We start from the raw sequence: 7,998 nt of genomic DNA, 5'->3' as shown, positions 1-7,998 counted from the left end.
AAACAATTAACATTATCAAGTTGAAGAATTATTAATCAAGTCAGAGCCCAGAGACACGACAACAACAACGACCCAGTAATATTTCACTAGTGGGGTATGGGGAGGGTAGTGTGTACGTAGACTTTACCCCTACCCCGAGAGAGTAGAAAAATTGTTTTCGATAGACCCTCGACTCAAGAAGACGAAAGAGAGTATCTGAAGGGAGCAAATTTTGCAATGCCTATAAGGGGGGAAAGAGAGAACGTTACTTCATCCAATATAGAAGTCAAGTAAGATACATTGTACAAAAAATTGACACCTATATAAATTGGAAAAAATGAAGAAAATTTGGCGGATATGACAATAACAACAATAAATTCAGTGTAATTCCATAAATGTGTAGATTAGTCAAAAAATAATTTAAAATAGAGAGTAAAGAGGGTACAATTACAACAAATCATGATAGATAGATATTGCATGATAATGAAAATTCATGCTACATAACCATGAAGAAAATCAAATACTGTTAAAATTTCCATTTCACCTGTTATTTTTAACGCATTAGAAATCCGTTATACACTTATCGGCCAAAATCTTGGATTTCTTTGTCAACCCTTCAACGTCAAAATCACAAGTAATTGTCAAATCTTTCTTCATATTTTTAACCCTACTCTTAATCTCCATTTTCACATAAATCATCAACGTCATTATTATTGGCTTCTTCTCATCTTCAAGACTTTTAATAAAATCACCAGGCAATTTTCCATTAGAACCAAAATCAAGATTAAGATGAACATTATTAGAAACCTCAGCTTTTTGTGAAATTGATGGATATTTCCCTTGTCCAATATCATGTTTCTTGAAAATAAGAGTAGCTTTCCCTTCTTTCCCTTCACCAAATGATACATCCATTCTTTCATTTATATTTTCACTTTCAGATCAATCTTGAACCTCGAATGTTGCTGAGGTGGATTTTTTTGGCCATGACCATGACTAATAGGGTCCGTAACATTCTTGAGATCGATACCGAAAATAGAAAAATTAGGACATTTAGGGATGTACAACATGTGAATAACCCAAATTATAACACCAATAATGATACCAAATATAAGTAACCCTAATAGGATCCAACAACAACATCCAAATTTTCTCTTGCTTTGATAATTATTATTAGGTTTACGATGATTTTCCACGATTTTTGTGTTTTCTGGTGGTGGTATACGATAAACTTGATCTCGTGGAATTTGGACAATGTAGGTGTCCGACGATCGGTCCGGTGGGAGAGCTAGCCGGAGCGACGCTGCCGAAGAAAATTTGTCGTTGTTGTTGTTATTGTTTCCGACGGGTGAAATCCGCTCCTCCACGCGAGATTGAGGAGCGGTGGACGTAACAAGAATTGAGGGACAGAAAGGTTTGTGCCAATATAGGAAACAAATATGGTTATTTGCATGGGAATAAGTAGTTGGCCATTGGGATAGAAAGGTTTGATTGAGATTGGAGAGAAATTGTTGTTTCTCTCAAGAGTCTTTGAAAACAAAAAATATCAAGTACTCCGTATAAACAGGGTGGAGCTAGAATGTCGACTATGAGTTCGGCCGAACCCCGTTAGTATTAATTCAAACTTTATATTTGTTTTAAAAAATTTATAGAATATATAAAAATTATTAATTTAGAACCCAGTAATTTAGAATAACTAGAATATCGAAGCCGTAAATTACACATCCTGGTTTCACCTCTACCTATAAAGACTTATTAATTAACAACTTATTTGGATTGTTGTTACATATTATTTCATAATGTATCGTATTGTATTATATTGTATCGTATATATTGTATTATTTGATGAATACAACGTTTGGATAAATTGTATCGTTTGTCGTCGTTTAATGCACCAACAATAGGAAAAATAAACTTGCAACATTATTAAGAAAAAATAGGATACGAAGTAGAATTATTATATTAAAAATAGGGTAAAGGATAAAATATAATTATTTAATAATAATAAAGGGCAAGATGAGATAAGAATAAAGCAAGGAAACGACGCTACTGTTAGGATATACTATAAGCCATGCGTATTGTTATAGTATTCTTTATGGAATAATTATTTATTTATTTATTCAATTCAATGAAGTTTTATTTTAAATTGATCATGTATTTGTTTGTGTGTCCATTGCTTATATAGTAGATGATTTAGTGTATAGAGTTTACCTTATACACGGAAGATTAAATCATTGGTTCTTATAAGTCATAAAGTTTATGTTCACAATCTAATGATGGAATTGGACAAGCCATCGAAATGGTTATAGCACAAGATTAAATATAATTTATCTTGATTATGGGAATGATCTAATTCCAACTTCTTGTGCTAGTACATTTTGTATGTATTGAACGGATCAAGTAGAGATAAGTATTTTATACTAACTTAATAAAATTATTTCTCTAGTTCATTCAATGTACTTATACTCTTAATCTTGATATAATTATTATTAGTTATTTATATAGATTCTATCGTGGGTCAATAAGTCTGGTAAGTTGGACAATAATGATATACATTGGCGATAATAATTAGTTGATAGAATCCATGTCTCAATTTTTGAGATTGATGATACTCCTTTATAAAAGCTTATAAATTTTCATGTGTAAACACGGCCGGTGGATTTTGTATCCGACACATGAAATAAGTTAAGTGAAAGTCTAAAGGAAGTAATCAATAAATTAAATTGTCTGTAATTTAATTTGATTGGTTAGTATCTGAATCTTAACATGGAGAATTAAATAAGGTTTTATAGAAGAATTTCGAAATTGAACTAAGGAGTGAAATTACAAATTTTTAGTGGAATAACTCGTAATTTATTATGGAAGAAATTAATTTCAAATTTCAAAATTAATTCCATAATAGGAAGCGTTGTTAATTAAATTTTGTGGTCCCTACTGTGCCTAAATAATAGGAAAGAAAGGAAACCTTTCCTTAGTGGAAGAAGAAAATCAAACAGGTTTTGGAAAATGGTTTTAACCTAAAAAACGTAGCTATATATACATGGTATATGGCTGGCCGTTTTTTACACTGAAAAAACACACGTTTTTCTTCCTTGAATTTCGCCCACCCGAAGTTCTCTATTTCCGATTTTATTTGGGTAACATAGTAGAAGACTGTGGAAGTTTGCTGAGGTCTTGCAACTCTGGAACTGGAGAAGGATATCGATTTACTTTGTTCACGCTTCAAGAGGTAACTCGAATAATCTCCGTATGTGCTAATTGTTTAATTCACACGTGAATATGATACTGTGATTGCTTCCGCAGTGACATATAATCCAACAATTGGCCACACACCAAATTTGTCGTTCTATAAAGTGACACTTTTCGTCATTATGTAACAATGGATTTAACGATACGATACAATACGATTTTAAGTAACAATCAAAGTAAATATTATATTTAAAGTAACAATACGATATAATACACAAACAAGTTGTAAGGCTACATTTCTTAAGGAAAAAGAAGGTTAATGCCTCATATTTCTTATCTGAATTTTTTGTACTGTAGTCAGCAGTGACTCACAAGGTTTTACAACTACCTTTTTTCTTTTTGTGGGCTTTGTGGGCTGTATCCACTGAGGTAAATGGTAATGTTTCACATTCTCATATTATTATTTTTTTAAATCATACAGTATGTCTTAATTGTTCCAAAATTGATGAAACTTGGAGTCACATTAAATTAACTGAAACGGAAGATTAGAAGAATTAATTAGACTTTAATTATTTAAGTATTGGTTTAATATCTGAGAGAAAGCTTAAACTATCTTATCTTATATACATTACATTTAGAAACATTCCCTTCAACCAGAAGAAGAAATAATGACTACATCACGACTTTTTGTCCTTCTGATATGTTTGATTTCAGCCTTTGCATCACTAGGTAATTGTTTGGTTATGTCTATGATTTTGATTTGATATTGAAGCAAAAATTATTACTAAAATATATGATGAAAGCTCGTACTTTATTTACTTTTGAATCATATAATTGCTTAATTCTGAGGTATAAAAAAGAATTTTCGTAGTTGTTAGTTTTACTTTGTGAAAATAGCATGGGCTAGCCAAAACTGCCAGCGTTTGTAAAGTTATTGAAAAATAGACACTATTTTATTCAGAGATAAAATCTGGACAAAAATACCCTAGCTGAAACACAGAAAGTTCCAGCATAATATGTTGGATTATGAAGCTCCTACATATAAACTTTCAGTTGGAACTTCAGGACATTATGCTGGAGTCTTATATGTAAAATTCGAACTCCGGCATATTATGCAGAAATATTTCTGGATTTTTAAAGGCGTTTTTGTTCAAATATTATTTTTACATAAAAAAGTAGCTAAATTTCATTTAATTTTGAAACTGTGATTATTTTTTAATTACTTGTTGTAAATCAAGGTATTTCTGTTTTTTTTTTTCCGTGTTCTTTGTTTTTGGATGCAAAATTGACAGAAGCAGTGTCGCCCATTAGGTAAAGCTAATGAAGCAATGGCTTTAGGCCCCAAATATTTAGGGGCCCATTTTTAATTAATAATAGGCTAATTATATGATAATTATTTTTCAAAATACATTGAATATTTATGGTAAAAGAGTATATAATTATTTTCTAAGGAAGAGTATTATTTAGCCAATATGATTCGTGGCGAGTAGTAGTAAATTTACATACTAATATTAATATATCTTTTTTCTTTCTCATAATAAAACTTATATTTTATATTCTTTCTTTTCCTCTTACTAAGTTGTCTATTCTCTAAAAATAATAAGGATGCAAGATGATAAAAATTTATTTGCATCGGATGTTTATACCAAGCCAATGAATATAAGAATTTTGTCTTGCATATATAATTTTTAACACTTAACCATGGTTGAGTGATATTTATTATCACTTTAGTTTGTTCATTATATTTTTAACGTTAAATACATAGTTAAGTATAAACTCTCAGTGCGGATGAATTTTTAAGGATGCAAAAGACAATAAAAAAATTAAAATTGCTTCTTTTTCATTCGTTCAAGCATTGCAACAAGAGTGAAATTTTATTCTGATATCAAGTTATGGACTAGAATTAGATTTTATTGTTATAACTTCCGATTATTGTTCTAAAATTTATTATTTTATATTTTAACCTCATAGTAGTATGTTGTTTTTTTCATCATTTATAAGAATTCACATATGTCAACTATAGTTTGACATATGAATCAAGTTTTTATATATATATATTTTTTCTTTTAAATTTAAGGTCTCAAAAAAAATTGCTTTTAGGCTTCCGATGTTCTTGAGCCACCCTGGGCAGAAGGCAAAGGTAAGAACATTGTAGAGAATGGTGTTAATGATTATGGATGGTGTTTTTCCGACGAAAATTGTGGCAATTATTGTGCAGAACGTTATGGAATTAATCATATAAGTTGAGAGTGCGGGGAACTTTTTGGCTGCTTTTGCACCTATTACTACAAGGGTCCACATTGGTAGTGTAAAATATATTTATGTTATTATTGTAATTTAAATATTAATGATGACAATGCTATTTAGTTATTTCATTTTTAATTTATTATATTAGGTATGCTAGTGAAAATTAATTGTTATTGTATGCAAACTTGATCTAATAATGTTTAAAGAGAAAGGGATTTTGAATTTTGCAATGATAATGATAGGAATTTTCGCATATTAACAAAATAATGTGCAAATGTTAAAACATATGGATACATCTTTCCATGCCTTGTCTTGGGATAATTAACGAGAAGTGCGCCTGCAAACATCATTAGCAATCCTCCGATCCATTTTAATTGATTTTTTGACTGTTTTTATATTTATTAAAAAATCACCTTCTAGCATTAATAAACAATAAAATTGATCATATTAATCTTAATTTATTCATTAAAAATATAACAAATACTCATAAGGTCTTTACTCCAAGGGCAACTTTGAAAAAAAAGTTAATCCTTCTTGATATTTGAAAAAAAATCAAATATTGTGGATCACAAAAAAATCGCTAGAAATCAATTAAAGTGAACGGGAGAGAGTAATATCTTTTTTATTCAAAAAGAGATGCTTTTCTTTTCTTTTTCTTTTAACCTTCCTTAAGGACAAAATCAACTATCTTAAAGTGCGTCAAGATAATTATAATTAATTAATTAATTAATTGATGCTTTGAAATGTCGAAATCCTTAATTAATATCTTCATGTAGTTTTATGAAATTGAGCTAGCCCAAGACTGGAGCAACAAAGCTCTGTTAACTGAAGTGTAAATATAATGTAATAACATGCAATTTAAATTTAATGCAACAACGACGTCCATAGTCATGGCTTTGCCATAACTATTCTTCGTTTTTTTGACGTTTTAGAATCATACAATAAGAATTCAGTACGCTTTCTGATTTTTCGTGTGCTAATGTCTGCGCCATCTTCCCTATCTCAAAGGCGATCCCAAAATTTGAAGTTTATTCTATCGTAATTTCAAATTAATATACAATAATAACTAGGTTCACAGTTAAATATTTATAAATATTTAGTTGATTTCTTTATATAAATACAGGCCTACACAAAAGTTACTGGGTTCTCGAAAACTCATATTCAATGCTCTAGGTTCGCCACTGCCTATTCTGCGGCGGATTTAACTATTCATGCTTGGAGGTGGAAGTTTTTATATATACGTGGGAAAAATAGTTATAAATAGAATTAAATATAAATTTCAAAACACAATATTTATTCAAAATTTATGATGTTTAAATTATCGATTCATTACTATTTCTATTCCATTAGCAAAAAGAAGCAAAGAGAAAAAGAAAGTTTATTCTTGGTTCGGCGTCATGGCACTTGTACGCAGTGGCATTATATAGTATATAAGAGTGTACATAGGTCGGGTTGGTTTGGATTTTATGATTACTAAACCCTACCAATTGTGTCGGGTTATTAAATTTAAAGACCAAATCAAACCAATAAAACTCGGGTTTTTCATTCTCGATTTTTCTCGGGGTTTTTCGGGTTTTCGAGTTTTTCGGGTTTTTATCCCGGTAAAATCTTCGTAGAACAAAACATATAACTTGTGCTCAAAATATTTCTTTAATCCTAGTAAGATACAACTATATAAAGTATTTTTCAAGCAAATAATACAAAATATGAGAGATGTGTCATGGCATTATCCTAAAATATTCAACAATAAAAACAATAAAATTATGTGACATAAGTATTGCTAATTAAAAAACCATAATAAAAATAAACATAATCTAAAAGTACTAAGTCATGCTAAAATAAGTAGACTAATAAGGGAGTATTAATTACATGACTAAACGCTAAAGAAAAGATAAAAATAGGTTATGCATTTTTATCTAAATTATTGCAAAACAAAAAATAGATGTTCAATACATTCCCGTTCGTAGTATTGACTTTGAATTGAATGTCTTTTGTTAGCATTAATATTGATTTGATTTTGGTTTGGGCTTTTGTTAACGTTATTTAATTTACTAATATTAATGGCTATAAAACTTATTGGAACTGTCGAAAGTTCTATGTCCTACCTTAAAATAATACCTTAAAAGATAAAATTATGATTTTTTTAAGAAATATTTATAAATTACATCACAATAAATATATTTATATATTAAATATATCTAAACTTTCTATATATATAATGTTGGGTTGGTTTGGTTTCGGTTTGACTTTCTTTAGTTAAAACCAAACCAAACCAGTTATGGTCGGGTTTTTTTCTCCAACACCAAACCATAGTCGGATTTTTTTTCTCGATTTGACTCGGATTATCGGGTTGGTGCGGTTTGTCGGTTTCCTTTGTACACCCCTAATAGTATATGTAAAGAAACAAACTCACCAAGAAGTCAAAGGGGTGTCATTATATACTATATATGCATATTTTTAAAAAAATTATCTAGTTAGATAGTGTAATTTTCTGGCAAAGGGGTGTCGATTGACACCATTTGGTGCATGTGGCTCCGCCACTGCTTATCTATACTATATTAAAAGCACGAAGGCACTTAGCGAAAT

The 7,998-nt window shown here is 29.8% G+C and overlaps 1 pseudogene; it reads right to left on the bottom strand.

The window, feature by feature from the left end:
* Positions 1-343: 343 nt before the first annotated feature.
* LOC107790951 (NDR1/HIN1-like protein 13) lies at positions 344-1,900 on the bottom strand (annotated as a pseudogene).
* Positions 1,901-7,998: the final 6,098 nt, after the last annotated feature.

Source organism: Nicotiana tabacum, chromosome 11, assembly GCF_000715075.1.
Source record: "Nicotiana tabacum cultivar K326 chromosome 11, ASM71507v2, whole genome shotgun sequence".
NCBI classification, from domain to species: Eukaryota; Viridiplantae; Streptophyta; class Magnoliopsida; order Solanales; family Solanaceae; genus Nicotiana; species Nicotiana tabacum.
The sequence above is the reverse complement of the archived record's forward strand: the minus strand, read 5'-3'. Positions and strand labels throughout refer to the sequence as shown.